Here is a 19954-nt window from a genome sequence, read left to right as displayed (position 1 = left end):
AAGCTGCGTTGCATAAGGAAACTGCTGCTCCTCAGCTACCCCTGCTCTCGCACAATAAGCTTCCGAACAGAGTCACAGGGAACAAGCCAGGCAGGTCTCACTCCATACCCAGGAACTCAGTTCTGACCATGATAGAGCCATGGTCGGGCACAAAGGCCAGAGCTTCCAAGTCAGGAGCCGCTGGGGCCGCGCCGTCTAAGCAAACCAACCTCAAGAGGATCTTTCATGTGAACTGCCATGACTGTGAGGTAATCTTAGCCTTTTAATTTGTTAAATAGAAACAGTGTTGAGTTAATACAGTCTTACCTTGTATAAAACTATCTTAAGGGCCAGTACGATGGCTCAGCAGGAAAGGGTGACTGCTGCCAAGCCCAGTAACCTGAATTCAACTTTCAGGCTGCATGAGGAAGGAAAGAACAAACTATTGACAGTTGTCCTTTGACCTCCACACATGTCCCAGGGTACATGTATGCATGTATACAGACACACGCATGTGTGCACACACATACACACAAATAAATAAAAATAATAAAACAATCACATAAACTTATAGATTACAATAACTGTTGTAGGGTTTCTCTGAGTAGCTCTGGCTGTCCTGGAACTTGCATTGTAGACCAGGCTGGCCTCAAACTCCCAGAGATTTGCCTGCCTCTGCCTCCTGAATGCTGGGATTAAAGGTGTGCGATATCACCACCTAGCTGACCTCTGTACTACTTACATGTCAATTACTGGAGTGCAGGATCCAGGTGTGCCACAGTCAAGAGTCAGCTCAGAAGCCAAAATACTTCCAGTGATTTGATTGAAAAAAAGGCTCAGTATTTAGAATTAAGTGTTTTAAAAGCCACTGAAGGAACAGGCTGTCTCTTGGAATGGTTTTGAGAACACTAGGATTATGGGCTCTGAGGTCACTCTTGGAGCCAGGCCAGGCTGAGTTCTACATATGGCCCAACACATGAAGCAGCGACTCTATTTGACACTTAGAAGCCAGAGGAGGAACCTGGGAAAGTTGCTGAAGAAAGCATGATCCTCCTGACCAAGCAGTGCCAGAAAAGCACCTATCAGCAAAGTCATTCCATGAAGAAGCAGAGGGGACATCATTTTGTCTTTCTACGTCCCATGGTCTCTGTGACAACTGTTAAACTCTAGAACCTCTACTGTGTAGCTATTTCCTTCTAATTAAAATAGTCTATGTTAGGGTTGCAGGAGGCTCATTAAAACCGAGAACATAAGCTGGGCATGGTGGCACATGCCTTTAATCCCAGCTCTTGGGAGGCAGAAGCATGCAAATCGATGTGAGTTCGAGGCCAGCCTGGTCTAGGACAGCCAAAGCTACACAGAGAAACCCTGTCTCAGGAAAAAAACAAAAACAAAAACTAAGAGCATAAAAAACACAAGTCTCAGCTAAGCAGTGGTAGCACATGACTTTAATCCTGGCACTTGGGAAGCGGAGGCAGGCAGATCTCTGTGAGTTCGAGGCCAGCCTGGTCTACAAAGTGAGTCCAGGATAGCCAAGGCTACACAGAGAAACCCTGTCTTGAAAAACAAAAACAAAAACAAAAACAAAACAAAACAAAACAAAAAAAAAAGAAAAAAAAGAAAAGAGAAAAATAAACAAACAAAACAAAAACCAAAGATATCTCCAAAACTTAGAAGAATCCCACGGTCCTTGCTAAAGTCATATGAGCATAACAACAGGTGTGCTACAACCGGCCATTAACCCGCCAGTCAGGCAAAGCTCCAGGGATGTGGCTTTCAGCAGTCGTCACCCATTTGGGGTGGGATTTTCAATGATGCAGGTGACTTTGAGTCACCCATGTCCCCACAGGTAACCCCTCAACCATACTCCCTACCAGTGGGCTCCCCGTTCACTAAGCTACACCCAGACATATCATTGTTCTGCCTTATCTGGGGTACAGTCTGTTCACATCACCCCAGGAAAAGCCATGGCAGCCTCAAGGGAACCACAGATAACATGCCCTTAATGAAAACCACAGGAGATGTTGCTTTGGAGCAGATTCCCTGATGGACCAGACTCAAAATCAGCTCAAGAGTCACTGGTGCCCAGGGCCATGTCACTGAGCCTGAACTGAGCTGTTTATCTGACCTTCTGGAAAATTGAAAATGATAAGAACAGAGAGAGAGAGAGAGAGAGAGAGGGCGGGGGGGGGGGGGGGGGAGAGTTCCAATTGGCATGGTAATTGGACTTGACAACAAAGTTCCCTGAGGCCTGTCTAATCCTGACTAAAAGGTCAGCTGAGGTAAAGCAGTGTCAGGCCAGCGGCATGATCCTGTCGTCCACCTTACAGGGAAAATGTGAACAATCCACCTTGTGTTCTGCTTCTTTTCCTTCAGCCCCTTTCCATTTACAAAACCAGCCTCTTCAGCTCTGCCTATTGGCAAACTCAGTCTATTTGTTGGCGTGAAGTGTTGCCAAATTCTGCAATGGAAAACTGAGTTAATTAAGCTCTGTAAATAAGCCATCATAACTCTGGCCTTTTGTAGAACTAAAGAAGGGCTCCTGTTAGTAGCTGCGAACAGACATCCAGAGCTGGCCCCTCACACTGTCTGCCAGCCCTCAGACGCAACAACATCTGGCTCACTTCTGGAATCTGAGTTGTAGAGAGTCTAGGAAATAGTCTTGGGGTTTCAAGTCAAGCGCTGGAGACTGCGGGAAGGACTCATGCTCTTGCCCGTGGTGTGTGTTTTAGCTGTTTTGTGTTCACGTGAGCATAGAAAACATATCCGGCAGAATGAAAAGTGCATGGCAGGGGACGGGTGTTTGCTCCAGCTCAAAGGCCACACTTGAAGAATAGTTATGGTTACCAAGGAGACTCGTGGACTGTCACTCCCTAAGGGCCATCTCTCCTCCACATAGAGAGGGGTTCATCACACCTGCATCTAACAGACTTTTGAGGGTAGCGTTCACATTCTCAGTTTACCCCAGATGGTTTCCATGCGATAGGGATGGCAGCTCTGGGAGTTTCCATGTGGCCCAGTTCTATAGGGACTCAGCCACAGTGAGCACTTCAGCTCAATTGTATATTCAGGAGGCAGGAAGGTAAGCACAGATGTCTTTCTAGAACCCATAGGCCTGTCCTGAGATGGAACAGGGTCAAAGGTCCACTTATTGGGGCTGAAGGGATGGCTCAAAGGTTAAATGCACTGGTTACTGTTCCAGAGGACCCATGTTCGATTCCCAGCTTGCATACCATAGCTCACAATTGCATGTAATCAAAGCTTTAAGAGATCTTACGCTCTCTTTTGGCTTCCACGCTTGTGATACACAGATACACATCCGGGTACAACACCTATACATACAATTTTTTAAGTCTGTTTATCCCCAACTTATATTTGAGCCCCTAGTCTGAGGTGGGTTCAGACCAGCTCCCAGCCTGTGTATGAGTCCTGACATCAGAACTTCTCCTGTCTCTCACTGGTTAAAGGTTTTCATCATTTTTTTTTTTGAGGTAGAAGATAACATGGAAGACTCTTCTTGTAGTTTCTCTAGGTCCAAGCCTGGGGTAAATGCTCTACTTCCTCTTTCAAGAACTTTCTACCTTGGCTGCTCAAGTAGGACTTGAGGGCACTGACTCAGTGATGGCACTCACATTGCTCAGACTGGCTGTCAATTTAACCAACATCTCTGGATGTGGTGGCACATGCCTTTAAGGCAAGAGGATCGCTGTGAGTTCGAGGCTAGCCTGATCTACATAGTTAGTCCAGGACAGACAAGGCTACACAGAGAAACCCTGTCTCAAAAAACCTAAAAAAAAGAAAGAAAGAAAGAAAGAAAGAAAGAAAGAAAAGAAATTAACCGACATCATGATCATGCCCACAGAGCAGAAGGCCTAGCAGAGTAGACACTTAGCTTCTAAAATATCTAAAGATGAGCAAGATGAATTTAGAGTAAGTCTGGAGGTGATATGCTTGCCCCTGGAGGTGACAGAGAGCCAACTGCAACCATAGCCCAAGCTCCTGTTATTTTCTATGGTTGTTGATGAGTTGGTTGAAATACTCTGGGGATGTTGAGTTAAAATACTCTGTATTCTCCTGCTTCCTAAGGAACAGTATTCATCTGCAACTCCTCAACGTGTCTGATGGCACTTTCCAGTAGAGCTCAACAGCATCACCCTTTACACATGTCCTAGGACAACACCATCTCGGGAGAGGTTGTGTTTTCTCACATGGAACCTGGGCAGCCAATGGTTCCACAAGCTGACAGATTCTCGTGGTCTGCTCTGTCTGTTTCACCTGCTCCCAGTTCCACAAGCTTTCGGTTCACCCCTGGACTTCCCCAACCCTTTTACTCACCTAAGTGCCTAAAACAAGTTTGTCATTCTATGGCCCTTGTCCCTGCACCTGCCAGCTCCACTAGCTCCCTCCACTCATCCACAGACTCCCAGGGACCTGGCTTAGCCCAGAAGTGGTCTTTGCTTCCCTATAATTTGGGGAAATCTGATTGCAGTCAGTACCTAGGGCCTTGTACTGAGCAGCTCACATGACCTCTTTTACGTTGGTTATTTTTGTGTGGCTGTGCCCAAAACACATGACATAAACAACTTAAGCAAAGCCTGAGGACAATTTGTTTGATCTCATGATTTCAAAGAGTTCAAAAGTGTCAGAGGGACCAAGCAACTCCATGGTAACAATCAGGAAGCAGAAGAAGGGGCATGTTGGCTCTTGTGTGTGTGTGTGTGTGTGTGTGTGTGTGTGTGTGTGTGTGTGTGTTGAACCCTTTTGTTCTTTTATTCTGCCCAGGGACTCAGAAGCATGTCTCATGCCCTCAAGCAATTCTAAGTCCAATCAAAATTACAGTGAAGATTTGCTATCACACTTTCTCTTGGGGTGGGGGACATTGTTTAGTCATGTCACAAAAAAACAACACAGTCATCTAAAAAGTCAAATAACAAAGGGTATAAAAGGACTTGTCACCAAGCTTGAAGACAAGAGTTCAATCCCTGGGACCTCGAGGTGTAAAGAGAGAACCAACTCCTACAAGTCATCCTCTGACCTCCACATACACCACACAGAACATGTTGTGCACTCCCAGACAGACAGACACACACACACACACACACACACACACACACACACACTGAAGTAACCAATCCAGGTTACTTCCTGACTTTCATGGCCCAAGCCTAGGTCTGAATCCTAACCTCAGGGGGCACAGGCCATGGTGGTAGTCTCTTCCCATTCACAGAACCCCCTGAGCCAGGAAGCAGGTAGCAACTCAGATAATGCTTGGGTACCTTTGTTGATTGTCATCAGTGACTACGAACCAGCTTTTCAACATATGTCAGTAGGTGGCCCCACACAGAGAAATCCATCCATTTCCTGGAGGGAAGCAGGCCTAAGAGGGTTCTGTCAGGTGCCAGGGACGGAGTGCTGAGATCAGGAGCTTGGCCAAAGCTGCCTTTCCTGGAGTCTCATAACTCATGTGCCCAAGGTATAGCAGGTGTAACAGTACCATCCTACTGACATCTTGGCCAGGTAGTCACGCCAAGGAAATGAATAGAGCAAAGTGGAGGTACTAAGACCTACAGCAACAGTAATGGAGTTGACAGTACTCCACAGCGAGAGGGTGGGTAGAACTACAGGGCATCGCGGGGAGGGATAAACGCTTAGCTCTTACTTCTTCCTTATTACCCCCATCCCTGCTACAAGGGATCTGGGAGATTCTAGGATATACCAAAAGTAGATTAGAAACAGAACTTCATGGCTCGGCTTCTATGAGTCATTCACGACAGGGTAGAACTTTCCAGTAATGTAGCTGTTTGGGGGCCTCCCACCCAACTCCTTGAACCCTCTCCTGTGGTGCTGCGTAAATAAGGAAAAGAAACTCATTGGTTCACCAGGTTAGACTTGAGTGGGATCTTTCTTTGGTATGTGGGATGGGTACATGTCTGCTTATGTCTCCCCAGGAATAGCCACAGAGCATCATGCAAATCCCACCTGCATCTCTCTCCAGACTAATAAGTCTATCAACTACCCTCCCGACACCCCTGCACATCCTCACGGAGGGACTGTGGCCTAGACCCCTTAGTTACATCTGCCAGATGTTTTGTTGTTGCTGCTGCTCTTGTTGTTTTACTCTCTGAAGAGTAAGGGGTGCTACTATCTGTGTGCAGATCCCTCCCAGCCAGGGTCCCCGTGTCCCAGGCATGAGTACAGTTTGTGAATCACTTAGTTTCAAGAGGCTGGGAGAGAGGGGATGCACCCTGTGTCTCCTAGAATTGACAGCCTAATTATCTTCACCTGACCCCTTCACAGCTTGTCCTAACAGACTCCAAACTCACCCTCTCTCGCCCACAAGTATGCATCCATTAGCAACGTGAATGGAATTACATGCAAAGACAAGGCGAGACGTCTTTCTTAGGAAACAGTAACTCAGACCCGGCTGGGAAAGGATCCCCAGGGCTGGGCATGCAACTCAGCTGGTAGAGCACTTGTCCCGCATGCACTAATCCCTGGGTTCGATGCTCAGCACCATCTACAACAAGGATGATGGCGCACATCTCAAACCTTGGCACTCGGGATGTGGAAGCAGGAGGATCAGAAGCATAAAGCTACACAGGGAGCTCAAGGCCAGCCTGGAACACACGAGACACTGTCCCTTTACAGCTCCCAATGTGATACTCACTTTGGGAGTTTCCACAATTAAAGTAGAAGACAAGGAGAACATTGCCTGTCCATATACAGGTTCCTTTGCCAAGAGAGCCCCTTGAACTGGGGAAGCTCACAGGCATGCATACGGGCTCTCTGGAAGGGATCCCAGTATTTTGCAAGGCCTGATGCATACCCCGAACGGCTTCCAGCCCCTGACGCTCAGCCTTTCTGTGCTGTTGTATCTCTCAAAAATTTGGCACGGTGTACACCCTTACGGTCTGGCTACCTACCGACTGTGATTGGACAAACCTCCTACAGGATCTTTGTGAAGATGTACTGCTGTTCAGATTAATTATTTCCTAATAATGCAATTCCTGATTTGATTCAAACAATTTTAGAAGTTAAAATGTTAATAGAAACTTTACAGCTGCAGTAAATACTTTGTGGACCTCCCGATGCCTCCCTAGGAGACAGACTTAAGACAGATTTGTGACCTCAGATAAGCTTTCACTCTAGAGATGGCACCATGAATCCTGGTACACACCATAAATATAGGCAAGTTATTTTGAACTTCCCATGAACCCAGAATATAATGGTGCTATCAAGAAATGTCTGAATTAAGTACTAACCTTAATGTCAAAATATACAAACTGATTTGTTTTAATTCATTATACCTTGTCAGCTTATGGCATAATACACTGTCATTCTAAATTTACTTGGTATATTGGAATGATATACAGATAAAATTGTTGTCCTGAACTCACTAAAAACCAATGGGTAGCTGGAAAATGTGTTGCCATGTCAGTCCTAATTGAAAAGACACATATCTTGTTATAACTTCTCAGACCCTGTTAACCTTTAGACCTTCTCAACTTCTGTCACTCTGAACTCACTATGACCTTATGTAGATAAGAAATGTTGAGCTTAAATGAAAAAACATGTAACCTGTTGTATTTTTTAATTCATCCGTTTTGTAATTTATTGCCCTTTTGACTATGAGGTAATTCTTTTTATTTTTTATTTTTTGACATAGACAGCTTTGTCTCAAAAGCATAAAAATTGTGACCAGAAAATAAGTTAACAGACTCAGGGCTCTGCCATCAATAGGCATACTTCAGCTTACCAGAGATCTTCGCAAAGACACCTGTCTACAGAGCTGCACTTCTTTTACAACCCCCTGCAGTTTTTTGCTAGAAGTCACACTTCTTACAGCCCTGAAAGTGGTCATTTAAGTTTTCCTCCTTAGCTCAGCTACCAGAGCCATAAGCTCAGCAACCTAAGAGATAATGCAAATACTGTGTCCTATCCCAGTCTGTCCCCTAGACCTGGCAACGCGTCCTCATTCTTGAGGGACCTCGTGTTATGTCAGTCTTGCTCATGGGGCACTGAAAGCATAGACCAGAGCTGACTATTCGTCTGGATCTGCTTCTCCCTGTGGCACCGGTGTGACCTTCCTATTCATACTGTTTTCCCCTTGGCAAATTCTCAACTGCTATTAATCCCAACACTTCAGAAAACAAAAGAAGCTGCTGAGGCTGTGCTTGAAGCTCTCTGGTAGGGCATTTGCCTAACCCCCTGGGTTCGATCCTCACTACCACAAAATATAACCAGTTAAAAATCAGCCCTTGACCGCTTTCCCTGAGAGGTGTGAATCTTAGTATAATGCCTGGGTGTGAATCAGGCCCTTGGTTATCAGCAGGGAGCTCCTCACTGCCCCTGCCTTAGAATCAGAGATGCACACCCAGACTGCGCTCAACCCCTCTGGCCTCTCACCTGTCAGCTGCTTCCTTTATTCAAATCATGGAGCTGGATGCAACACATGGCTTACTTAGGAGACAATGCCTCCGAGCCTCATTGCACAGCGGTGGCTCCTTGTCCAGCTTTATACAGAGCCTGTAGAAGCCACTATATACCTGTTCCTCAAACATTCTGGTCCTCAGTCCCATGCTCAGCTATTTACCTCCCCATGTCTTCAGCTGGCAGGCTCTTAAAAAGGCACTCGAGCAGTCAATACAGTTAACTGTTAATAGGACCTAACACAGCATCTCTGCTGGTATTCCATGCTGTCACCTTTAAGGCCAAATTGCTTCTGCCAAAATGCCTCAGTGAGTCCCTCTGCTGAGAACCACATTCCACCCACCTCTGACAACTTGGAAAAAACTAACTACTACCTGTTGTATAATATAACGACCACTACCATTTCTGCCAGTACAACCTCCCAAATGCTCCACGAAAACTTGAAAGAATCTACCAAATGTGTGTAGGCAATGCCTACTCGAAGTTCACTTCCAGCCTCTGTTGGCCTTGCAAAAGACACACACCTCGTAGTCTGTAGATCTGGCCCTTGTGCCTGAAAAGGAGAAGTTTCAGTTCTATCTAACCCCAAAGCAGGTAGACCTGGCCCTCCTGCCCATCACAAGTCACTGAGATACAGTGTCACATAACGGGCTTGCAGTGAGATATATACTACCTATTTTAAAGAACCTACCTCAGAGGATGGCTAAAGGCACGTCTTCCTCTTCTACTTCCATCTTGGGATATGTAGTCTCCTGCCACTGGCGTTCTCTGCCTCCTCCAGCCACTTCTTCCCAGGCATGGCTATCCCGCCTCCCCCACTCACTCCCTGGGCATAGGTGTCAACTGTAGCTGAAGATATCAGTGGTAGTAGTGTCAGAGGTGCAGCCCTGTGCCGTCACCCACAGAAGCCTGAGGACACTCATCCATCTTTTAAGGACCTTAACTCAAAATTTATTCTTTTTGTTTTGTTTTGTTTTGTTTTCAAGACAAGGTTTCTCTGTGTAGCCTTGGCTGTCCTGGATTCGCTTTGTAGACCATGCTGGCCTCGAACTCACAGATATCTGCCTGCCTTGCCTCCCGAGTGCTGGGATTGCAGGCATGTGCCATTATGTTCAGCTCCCAAATTTATTCTTGACTTCTATACTGAAAAAGAACAAAAGTACAAGCGAGTGTGGGGCAGAGGGGGAGTAATTTTTGAGACAGGTCTTAAGCTCAGGAGTAAGAAAGAAGCAGAGAAGAGCCACTCAAGAGCAGAGCATGGGCTCCTCCGACATTCCATGTTACCGTGTTCACCCACAAATAGGATTCTGGTGGGTTCGACCCCACTGTCTGTAAAGGGCAGCTGAGAAACCTGTAATCCCAGGGTGGTTCCTGAGGGACACCTGACAGGATTCAGCCGAGAGGGCCCAAGACAGCAGAAGTACAGGGAGGCGGGGTATCTCCACTGTGAAGAAAGTTCACAGGCTATTGATTTTCAGAAAACACCCAGGGGAAGAGGCCTGGAGCCTACCTCACTGCTTTCTTCACCTGAAAAGGTCTCTCTAGAAAAGAACTCTTGTACTGGCAGCCTTCGCGGTAAATACTGACTATGCAGAATTTGGTTCCCAGCTGGAGAGGGGCCCTCCAGTGGACTTGTTATCTCCCATGTCCCTTGCAGTTCTGTGTGTCCATTTGACCCGCATCATGGACACCCTGGGTCCCTCAGGAGCAGAGGTGTCTGGACTTCCTGATGCCCTCACAGTCTGCTATTCCTGTGGGCACGCCTTCATTTCCCTGCTACCCATCTCTACCTCAGGGCCTGAATCCCTTCCATGAAGTTACCTTTGTGACTTAGAAGCTACCCCACCTCAGGCTCACTGCCCTTCCACCCCAGAGGTCAGATTGCCCTTCGGAGGATGTCATGTGTCATCCTACCAGGGTCAGGTCCAGGATCACTCTGTTTGCAATTTACAGCAGTCTCCATCAAATCCCAGCCAGAGCCTGTACAAGAATAAGACAAAATCTGTCCACACCTTAAGTTTTTAGGGATTCTATCCATCACTGCCGGGTTTGTGGAGAAGGATCAGAGGGTCACAGGAAGGGTGTTGTGTTCTGCCCAACTCCAGGGACTAGTAGGTCCTGGTCCCAGCCGGGCTTGGCTCACACGGGCATTCTGTCTCCATCCACTTCTAGGGAAGTTCTCTAGGAAGAGACATGTTAATAATTTACCCAAAGATGCGCTGCCGACCAGCAGGTGGCTTCAACTGTCAACAAATGTCAGCCATGTGTCCTGCAGGCCCAAGTGTCTGCCAGGTAGAACTCTCCATCACGCACCACAGACCTTGTATGATACCCTCAGAGGAACTGGGACCATCCCACAAACATGGCTGTGCACATGATACCCTCAGAGGAACTGGGACCCATCCCACAAACATGGCTGTGCACATGATACCCTCAGAGGAACTGGGACCCATCCCACAAACATGGCTGTGCACATGAGCGTTCTAGTCCCATGGGTGGTGCTCATGGGGAGCACTTTGCTCCCGTGACTGTCCTCCAGCTCACTAGCCAGCCCCTGGAGTGTTTTCTAAGTTATGTCTTCTTGCAGGGTCCCTCTCAGTTCCCTCTCTGGGTTAGTGACTGCATCCTGCTTCCTGCTTTGTGCTCATCTCAAACGCAGACACTGGGGGGCAGTCAAGGGACACAGCACAGACAACAGCTGGTGTCCTTCATGATTTTGGCAGCTTGGTGAAGCAGAAGCTCATCGGGACCAGGACCCAACGACAGGTCCTGCTGCCTGTTGCTGGCACAGCTTTTATGCAAGCGAGGCTGAGAGAGAGACTCAAAGACCCACTGAAGGGACTCATGGGTCCCATCCCTGGCTCAGGGCTCACAGTGGCAGATGTGAGACTTAAGGAAACACACATAGCTATATTTTCACGTTGTCTTCCTCCACCTCTCAGGGGACGCAGCAAAGAACAATGTCTGGTTTCAGGGTCATAGAGTGGTCTAGCTCAGGCTAACCCAAAGGAGGCAGGCAGGTTGTTTACTGAGGAGCCTCTTTGGCTTTCTCTGAGGACTCGCTGATAGCCCACCTTCCCTGTGATGTTATTAACCGGAAGCAATGGACCCAGGAAGTGCTGCAGAAGCTGAGGGCCAGAGCAGCTGATGTGAGCACTGCAAAAGGCAACTTAAAGAAAGGCCTTAATGAGCCAGGAATGGTTCCAAAGCAGCCTAGCGACACAGCATCAGGGCAACTCCCCCCAGCCTGGCAGTCAGGACTTTCAGAAACAGGGGGGAAGCAGTTAAGGGCCCTCCTGCTGGGCGAGATAGGGCGAGGTATGGACATGGCCCTTGGGGAGGTGGGGTCATGGCCAAATGATTCAGGACAACAATCTCATCCTTGCACAGGCCTGTGTCTCTGTAGGCAAGGGCTTCCCTCAGGGCGACCAGCCTGTAATTCTTGGGTAGCCACTGGGATGCCACCACGCTTGTCCCCGCCTTCAGAGCCTGTTTCACAGACTGGAAAGTGTTGTTGTCCCTCTGAAGTTCGGTCAAGTTGGAGACATTCTCAAGCCTCGGGTCCAAGTCACATGAGAGCACTGAAGGGGATGCTTGTACATGTATGTAGGAGTGTGTGTCATGCTTGCAGGTGTGGAGTGTGACTGTTGTGAGCGTGTATGTGCCATGTGACTGTGGGTACTCTGCAAACCTGATGTATGTGCCTGTAGTGAGTCCACCTGTCAGCGCTGTGACTGCCTGTGATACCTATGTGCACATGAGCCCTCTCTCTCTCTCTCTCTCTCTGTGCGTGTACAGGTACAAGAATGTTTGTGAGTGAGCAGGTGGTGTGGGCATGTATAGGTTGAGATGCGGCTCCCTATACTATTGAGAGATAGTGGAACCTTTGAGAGATGGGCTAAGTAGGAGGAAAAGCTGGCTATTGGAAGTGTGCCCTGAAGAGGACTACGGAATTCAGTCTCTCCTCACTCTCATGAGGTAAATGGCTCCTTCTGCCACATGATCTTGTCATGGATGTGCCCCAAATGTCAGGGCCAATCAATCTGTCATGGACAAAACCCACCAAAACCAGGCCCCAGAGTAAACCTCTTTCCTCTGTGTAAGGTGCTTTGTCTGATGTTTTTACAGTAATGCAACAGTGCCTGACCGAGTGTCTGAAGTGACTCAGCTGGTATACAGCAGAGCCAAGCCCGTGTCACACAGCGGAGCCTGCTCCACACCATGGCAAGCAGGGCTGCGCCACCATCGCTGGGGGTTTCACTTTCTGTGCCATGGAGATCAGGTGCTGATAAGAGTGACTTCTGAAGAGAGAAACCAATTTGGTTTCCTTTCCTTTCAAGTTCAAATTCATCTAAGAAAGGAAACGATCTACCAGCTTTCCTTCTAACCTAGTGCCAGAGTTAAATTTCAGTCTTGAGTCTCCAGCTTGACTCATCGGAGGGGGTGTGGCCTGTTCCTCCCAGGACCCAGGGTCGGCCTCATGGCAGAAGCTTCGCTGTGTGACTGTCGCTGTATGAGAGATATCCTAGAGCTTAGGACGCAAGAGCTAAAGAGTTCCCCAGCTGTCAAGGTGTCAGTACTGCACTGGGGCTCTCTGCTTCTCGGCCTTACTTTGCCTGAGGCTTCAAGTTCACTCACATGTATGTTGAATCTGTGACTCCCACTGCTGGTGCGTCTCCAGGCAATTTAGTCAGTGGCTTTCAGCCTTGGATTTCCCATCTCTGTTAGATTTCCATCACTGTAATAAAATACCCGAGCTAATTTATTTATAGAGAGGAAAGGGTGATTTGCCTCAGTTTGGGAGGTTCCAGCCTACAATTTCTAGCCCTGCTGATTCGGACCGATAATAGATTCACGGTGGAAGAAAACATCAGAGTCAAGCCATCACCTCGTGGCCTTGGAGTAAAGGGAGGCAGAGGAAGTGGCTGGAGCCTTACCGTTCTCTCTGGAGACGGGCTCTCAGTGACCTAAAGACACCCTCCAACTAGGCTCTGGGATCCAGGTCTCTCACACAGGGGCCTATGGGGGATACTCCAGAGTCAATCTCCCACCATGTCTACAGTGGGAGCATGGTAGACGCTCCCCACTTGAGAGGTTCAAGGGCATCTGTCTCTGTGTTCTGTGTCCTAATTCTCAGCACAGCTCTCACTTGAATCAGCAGCTGGAAGCCCCATCAGGGTGAGAGGAAGCCTGGCTGCATTAGATGATGCAGAAATAGAAACCCCCACTGAGGCCAGAAGCAGGACAGGACCAAATCATAGATCTGGCTCCACTCTCCACAACCTGAAGGAGGATGGGTTGTGTGTCCTAGGAAGTGTGGGTAACAAGGCAGGAGCAGGGACATGCAGGAAGGTGCACAGAGTTTTCTGATGAAGTGCTGAGCTGAAGGACTCTCTCTGAATGGTAGCTCCATCCTCTGCCCAAAGATCCTCTGTGTCCTGGTGATTTCCCACCTACGATCTTATCAAAGCTGCGCTAGACATCTTTACTCACTGGCTGATGTGCTTCCCTGCCTCTGTCACAGTTCCATGACGGTGGGGCATGTACCCCAGGACTGTGTGAATACAGGGTGAGTGCTGGGTGAGGGCTCAGGCTCAGGGGGACTTCTTCTAGTTGTACCCCAGGACTGTGTGAGCCTATGGTGAGCATTGGGAGAGGGCTCAGCGGGGCCTTCTCCTAGCTGTACCCCAGGACTGTGTGAGCCCAGGGTGAGCGCTGGGAGAGGGCTCAGCGGGGCCTTCTCCTAGCTGTACCCCAGGACTGTGTGAGCCTACGGTGAGCACTGGGAGAGGGCTCAGGGGGACCTTCTCCTAGCGGTACCCCAGGACTGTGTGAGCCCAGGGTGAGCGTTGAGACAGCATTCAGCAGATGAAGGAATGAGTGACTGTATGCTTCCTACCGTGCCTTTCCATTTGGGGTTAGTGAGGCTCGAGGCCCCCAAGGCTGTGATCTTTAGGACACTTCTCTTGAAAACACAAGTTAGTTCTTAATGCCACGGTGGACAAAAGGGAAAGTACATGTTTTTACTCACAGCCTGCATGACCTCACAAAGGGAAAAATCTGGATTGGCATACAAAATAACCTAGCATAGCTAGTGGACAAAAGCTGACCAGACCTGTCTTGTACAACACTGAAGGCAACATTTTACTCCCTTCTTTCCTTCCTTCCTTCCTTTTCTTCTTTTTCTTTGGTTTTTCAAGACAGGATTTCTCTGTGTAGCGTTACTCCCTCTGTAGATCAGGCTGGCCTTGAACTCACAGAGATCCGCCTGTCTCTGCCTCCCTGGGTACTGGGATTCCAGGCGTGTGGCACCATGCCTAAGGAAGACAGGTTTTCATACTGAAACGCGACAATGGTAAAATAGTGACAGGAACATTTAAACCTCACCAGTAAAGGTCAATAGTAGACATGATAGTTTGCTGGGGCACAGCGTAGAGGGTGGGAGTCCTATGACTCTCTAGTATGAACATTAGAGGACACAAGGTATGCAAGTACCTGAGGCTAATAAAACACACTAATGGGACCACACTGTGAGAGATAAACATGGCAGCAACAGTAGTGAGTGAGCGGGAGGGGAGAGGAGCAGGCGCCCTATGTGTGTGACTGAAGTTGTTATCAGATCAAGATAGCTACAACTATAAATAAGCGAAGCTGCAAAGAAAATAGCTGTGGTCCATACACAAAAGAAAGCAAGAGAGTGAATCAGCATCATTTCAAAATAAATCATCCAATCACAAAGAGAGAAGGAAGGAGGGAGGGAAGGATGGGAGGGAGGGAACACAAAGTAGATAGAAAACTAATAAAGTTTCAGCAATAAGCCCCTCCCTATTTGTGATTACTTGAAATGTAAACGGGTTAAAATTCCAGTCAAAACCCACAGAATAGGGTAGCTGCCGCCTTTCAGGGCAGACATAGAGGTTCCCGCCCTTAGCAGGCTAACCCCATCACCCACTTTACTAAGGCCTACGAACTGGTAGTGGATGGCTCACGGCCCTCGTGAGAGAGTTTACTGAGCAACAACAGGCCAAGAACCAAACCTGCTACCATGACCGACAGTACTGTGTGTGCCATACGCCACAGAATGCAGAGGGTGACTGACGTCTGTGTATCTCTGAGGCTGAGATGCAATGGAGAAGGGACTACAAGTTGACCAGGAAATCACCATCATCACCCACGAGAGGCTTAAGGCTTGTCAGCAGAGGGATGGAGAGAGCTCGACGCAAAACTGTGCAGAGGAACTCAGCTCACCAAGGTGGCTAAAGCCTACCAGGACTGCTACTTTGACCTGGGAGCCTATTATTCTGCCAGAAAGTGCCTGGCAAAGCAAAAGCAAAGGGTGTTGGAAGACAGAAAGGCTACTAAAGAGACTGCTGCTGCCTAAGAGTCCAGTGACAAGAACTCTTAAAGTTAAATGATAGGTTGCACACTGGAAAAAAAGAAAAAGAAAACATACAGAGAGAGAGAGAGAGAGAGAGAGAGAGAGAGAGAGAGAGAGAGAGAGAGAGAGAGAGAGAATAGAAACTGTAGAGACTCAGCAGACAAAGGCCTGACCTCATAAGTACGAGGACTGAAGTTCTAGATCTCCAGAATCCTCTAGAAGCCAGGCTTGTGATCCCAGCCATCAAGAAGCAAGGACAGGTGATCTCCAAGGCAAGCTGGCTAGCTAGATTCACCTGAATCAGTGAGCTCTGTGTTCAGCAAGAGACACAGAATCAACAAGTAAAGTGAACAGCGATTGGCTTTGGGTCTCCACAGGCATATGCACTCACAAGTATATGCAACTGTGCACATATGCACCCACCTGTGCACATGTACACCACACATGTGCACCCATACAAAAAAGCCATAGAATATATTAAATGGATACTTAAAGACGAAAACCCAACCGTGCACTCTTTAGAAGAAACTACATTCCATGTTAGTACACACATGGGCACAAAGCCAGAGGACAGAAAAGATGCTCCTTGCAAATAACAGCCCAAAGGAAATGGGCCACCTGCACTCGTGTGTCACAAAAGAGACTTCAGGTCCAAACTGTCACAAGCTGCTGCTGCTGCTGCTCAAAGGGCCTATAAGTCCAGAAGGCATAAGAGATATTTACATAAGCATAAACTCATGGAGAACAAATGTGGAGGGATCTAGGGAGAACCAGCAGTGCAAGGGAGACTTCAGTACTCGACACCCCATAACAAACAAAGCCTGCGTGCCAAAAGTCAATACGGAAACAGCTGACTTAAACAATGTAGTAAGCCACGAGGTCTGAGCAGGCACGATAGGACATTCCACCCTCAGTAGCAGCACACACTTTCCTCCAGAGCTTAGATGGACCATGTCCCCTGGCAAACTGTATGTCAGGAAAAAGGAAGAAACTTAACAGCCTTCAAGGGACTGGTCTTCAAACATGAGCTTTGTGAGATCGCAAAGGAAAAGGAACTAAAAAGCAGTGAGAGAAGAAAGACGGGAAATTTACCCATGTGGAAATTAAACAATACATTCTCAAACAGTGCCTGGAAAAAATAAAAGCTAAAAGCATATTAGAAAAAAAAATCCAAAACAAAAGAAAAGACAAACATAACACGTGAAAACGTGGAGTGCAGCATCAACAACTCTCTAGGAGCGTGCAGCACTGATTGTCCAGAAAGAGAGAGGGAGCTCATACTGGCTGGCCAAGTCCAGCCGCAAAAAAAAAAAAAAAAAAAAAAAAAAAAAAAAACACGTATGGGAAAGAACCTGGAGCCACAGAGGAAGGAAACAATGAAGATTAGAGTTGGATGAACAAAACAGGAAGCAGAAAATCAGAAGATAACAGTGAAGTGAAACTATGAGTTGGCATTTTTCAGAGGTACAACTGGAAAATCCTCCTTAGTCTAGTGAGAAAACACAACTAAAGTTAGGAATATAGAAACAGCAGTGTAACGATGCCACAACACTAAAAAGGGTCGTAAGAGAAGGTGTGTAATTACCTAGCAGCAAACTGAGTAACAGAATAAACAGACAAGCTCTGAGAACTCTAACCCCTGAAGAGAGTAAGGGCTATAAGATCGGATCAATGGTTAGACCATGTGACGTTCATGTGGACTTCCAGGATGACTTGTTAAGATGGCTACTACCAGATGTCCCAGAACCAAGAGTAAGCAACATTGTGAAGCTTGCTGTGTGTCCTGTCTGGCCAGAAGCCATTTCTGTGTGATTCTTAACAAAATGCCTTTGGAACCATGGGCACACGGTCTTGTCCCAGATAAAGAGTGCCGCATTTGCCAATGGCTCTGAGCATCTTTACTACGCAGGCACCATAAGATCCTCCATCTCTGGTCCCTGCACTTAGTCCCCTCAAACCCCAAGAATTAATCATTAATGGATATGAAACCATATAGACCAATAATCAGTAAAACTTCGCAAAGGCAAAGCTCAGGACTGCACTAGATGCCTTTGCTGGTCACATTTCTCAAGATTTAAAGGCCATTTCCCCAAACCAAAAGATGGAAGAACACTTGTGACTCATGAGGCTGTGATTCCTTAAAACCAAAGCCAGAGAGAGAGAAACACAGAAGAAGCAGGCCTTGTGACCTTATGCTTACTGCTGATGAGATGATGCAAAGGCATTTCCTTCCCAAAATGGGGGACAAATCTTACCTTACATTGCACAAGACATCACACGGAACCCCATAAAAATGAACAAGACTGTGTGTTAAATAAAAATGTAAGTTAATTAAAAAAAAACACTAGTAACTGAATTCAATAACACATCTGAAGAACTCGCCTATGATCAGATTGATTCATACTTTAGGCCACAGTAACAGAACTATGAAAATCCCTTGGTCTATAGATATAGGAAATATATTTGGAAATATCCAACAAAGTTTTCTCTAAAAGTCTCAACAGTCTGGGCACAGAATGAATTTACAACAACCTAGTACAAGATACACGTGGAAAGTATGTGGCTGCTGTCACATGCAGTGATCACGTGGAAAGCATGTAGCTAGTGTCACATGCAGTGATCATGTGGAAAGCATGTGGCCAGTGTCATATGCAGTGACCATGTGGAATGCATGTGGCCAGTATTATATGCAGTAATCATGTGGAAAGCATGTAACCACTGTCACACGCAGTAATGAAAACTGAAGAGGTGCTCAGCATACCTACTCAAGTCCTGGCCATCACAACCAGGAAAGACAAGAAAATGTCTTACAGATTAGAGAAAGAAATAAAATAACACCTTTATGCAGATGACGTACTTTCATAAATCAATGACCCTAAAGCCACAGGGTGGGGGAGGGGGAACTGACTGGGAAAAGTAACCTGCAGGTTATATAACACAAAAATTAGTTACAATGAATGATAACCCCCCTCACTCATATACTCCATTTAGGACATCGTCAAACGCTAAAACACTAATAAATTTTACAAAATGAAGGAAAAATACAGTGGAACCTACAGAGCCATGACAAACACCCACACTCCTCAGAGGAGGGCTACACAGTCAGGGCAGTTTCTATGAAGTACCAATGGAAGTTTTTACTGAAATGGGAAAAAAAAACCCTAAAATTCACCACAAAGAACAAAATAGATAAAGTCATCTTGTGAAAGAAGAACTAAGCCAGAAGTTTCTTTTGGTTTCTAAGTATATCACAAAGCTCCCGCACTAAGACAGTACGGTACTACCGATTAAACAAGAAGGCAATAGCTCGGACATGGGCAGGAACAGACCACTTCCGGATGGATCCACTCACATACAGTTGACAGGAGCACCAAGCGTGTACAACAAGCAAAGGGCCACCTCTTCCACAAGTAGAGCTGGGAAACTGGGTAGATGCCTGCAGGAGCGTGAAGGAGACCCTCATCCTACATGGCGTAAAAAAAATCACCTGCAGGAACAGGTTGGCTCGCTTGGTAAAGTGCTTGATGAATCGAAATTTGCTCTCTAGCAACCACATTAAAACAACGAGAAAGCAACGTATCCGCCTGGACTCTCCGTGCTGGGAGGGACAGCAGGCACAGGAGAATCTCTGGTGCTGGCTGTTGAGTCTACTTGATTTTGTGAGCACCAGGTTCAGAGAGAGTCTGTCTTCAAGAAACAAGAGGGAGCGTGATTTGACTTCTGACCTCCGTGTGCATGTGCACCCTTACACGCCCACCCTTGTGTACATGCACACACACATATGAACATATGCACATGAAACCAATTCAAATTTGATTAAAGATCTACGTAATTACATGAAAACTGTAAAAGTCCCAGGAGAAAAACCCCACAGCACTGGATGCAAATGAAGCATCTCATGTGAAAGGAGATAAGCCCGGCACGGAAGGGCAGACACAGCCTCACCCCACCAAAACAGTAAAATCTATTAAAATAGAGTACAGAATGGTGATTGACAGGAGCCAGAGGAGAGGAACTGAGGGCTGCTGGGTGAGAATACGAAGTTACAGTCAGGTAAACACTAAAACTGCAGAGATATGGTCATCTATAAGTGGACATTGGCCAGATATTGCAGGATAACCGTACTACAAATCATAGACCCAAAGAAGCTAAGCAACAAAGACAGCC

At 47.0% G+C, this 19954-nt stretch overlaps 1 long non-coding RNA gene across 2 annotated transcripts in view; it reads right to left on the bottom strand.

Annotated features, from left to right (window-relative positions):
- Positions 1-7199: 7199 nt before the first annotated feature.
- Positions 7200-19954, bottom strand: part of LOC311605491 — a 123868-nt gene continuing 111113 nt past the window's right edge. For both annotated transcript variants that reach the window (XR_014781983.1, XR_014781984.1), the window contains exons 3-4: positions 10422-10590; positions 7200-9258 (exon numbers count right to left, since the gene is read on the bottom strand). This is a non-coding gene — a long non-coding RNA (uncharacterized lncRNA). The remainder of the gene's footprint in view (positions 9259-10421; positions 10591-19954) is intronic.

Source organism: Acomys minous, assembly GCF_964271855.1.
Source record: "Acomys minous genome assembly, chromosome: 9".
Lineage (NCBI taxonomy): Eukaryota > Metazoa > Chordata > Mammalia > Rodentia > Muridae > Acomys > Acomys minous.
This window is presented reverse-complemented; position numbering and strand designations above follow the sequence as displayed.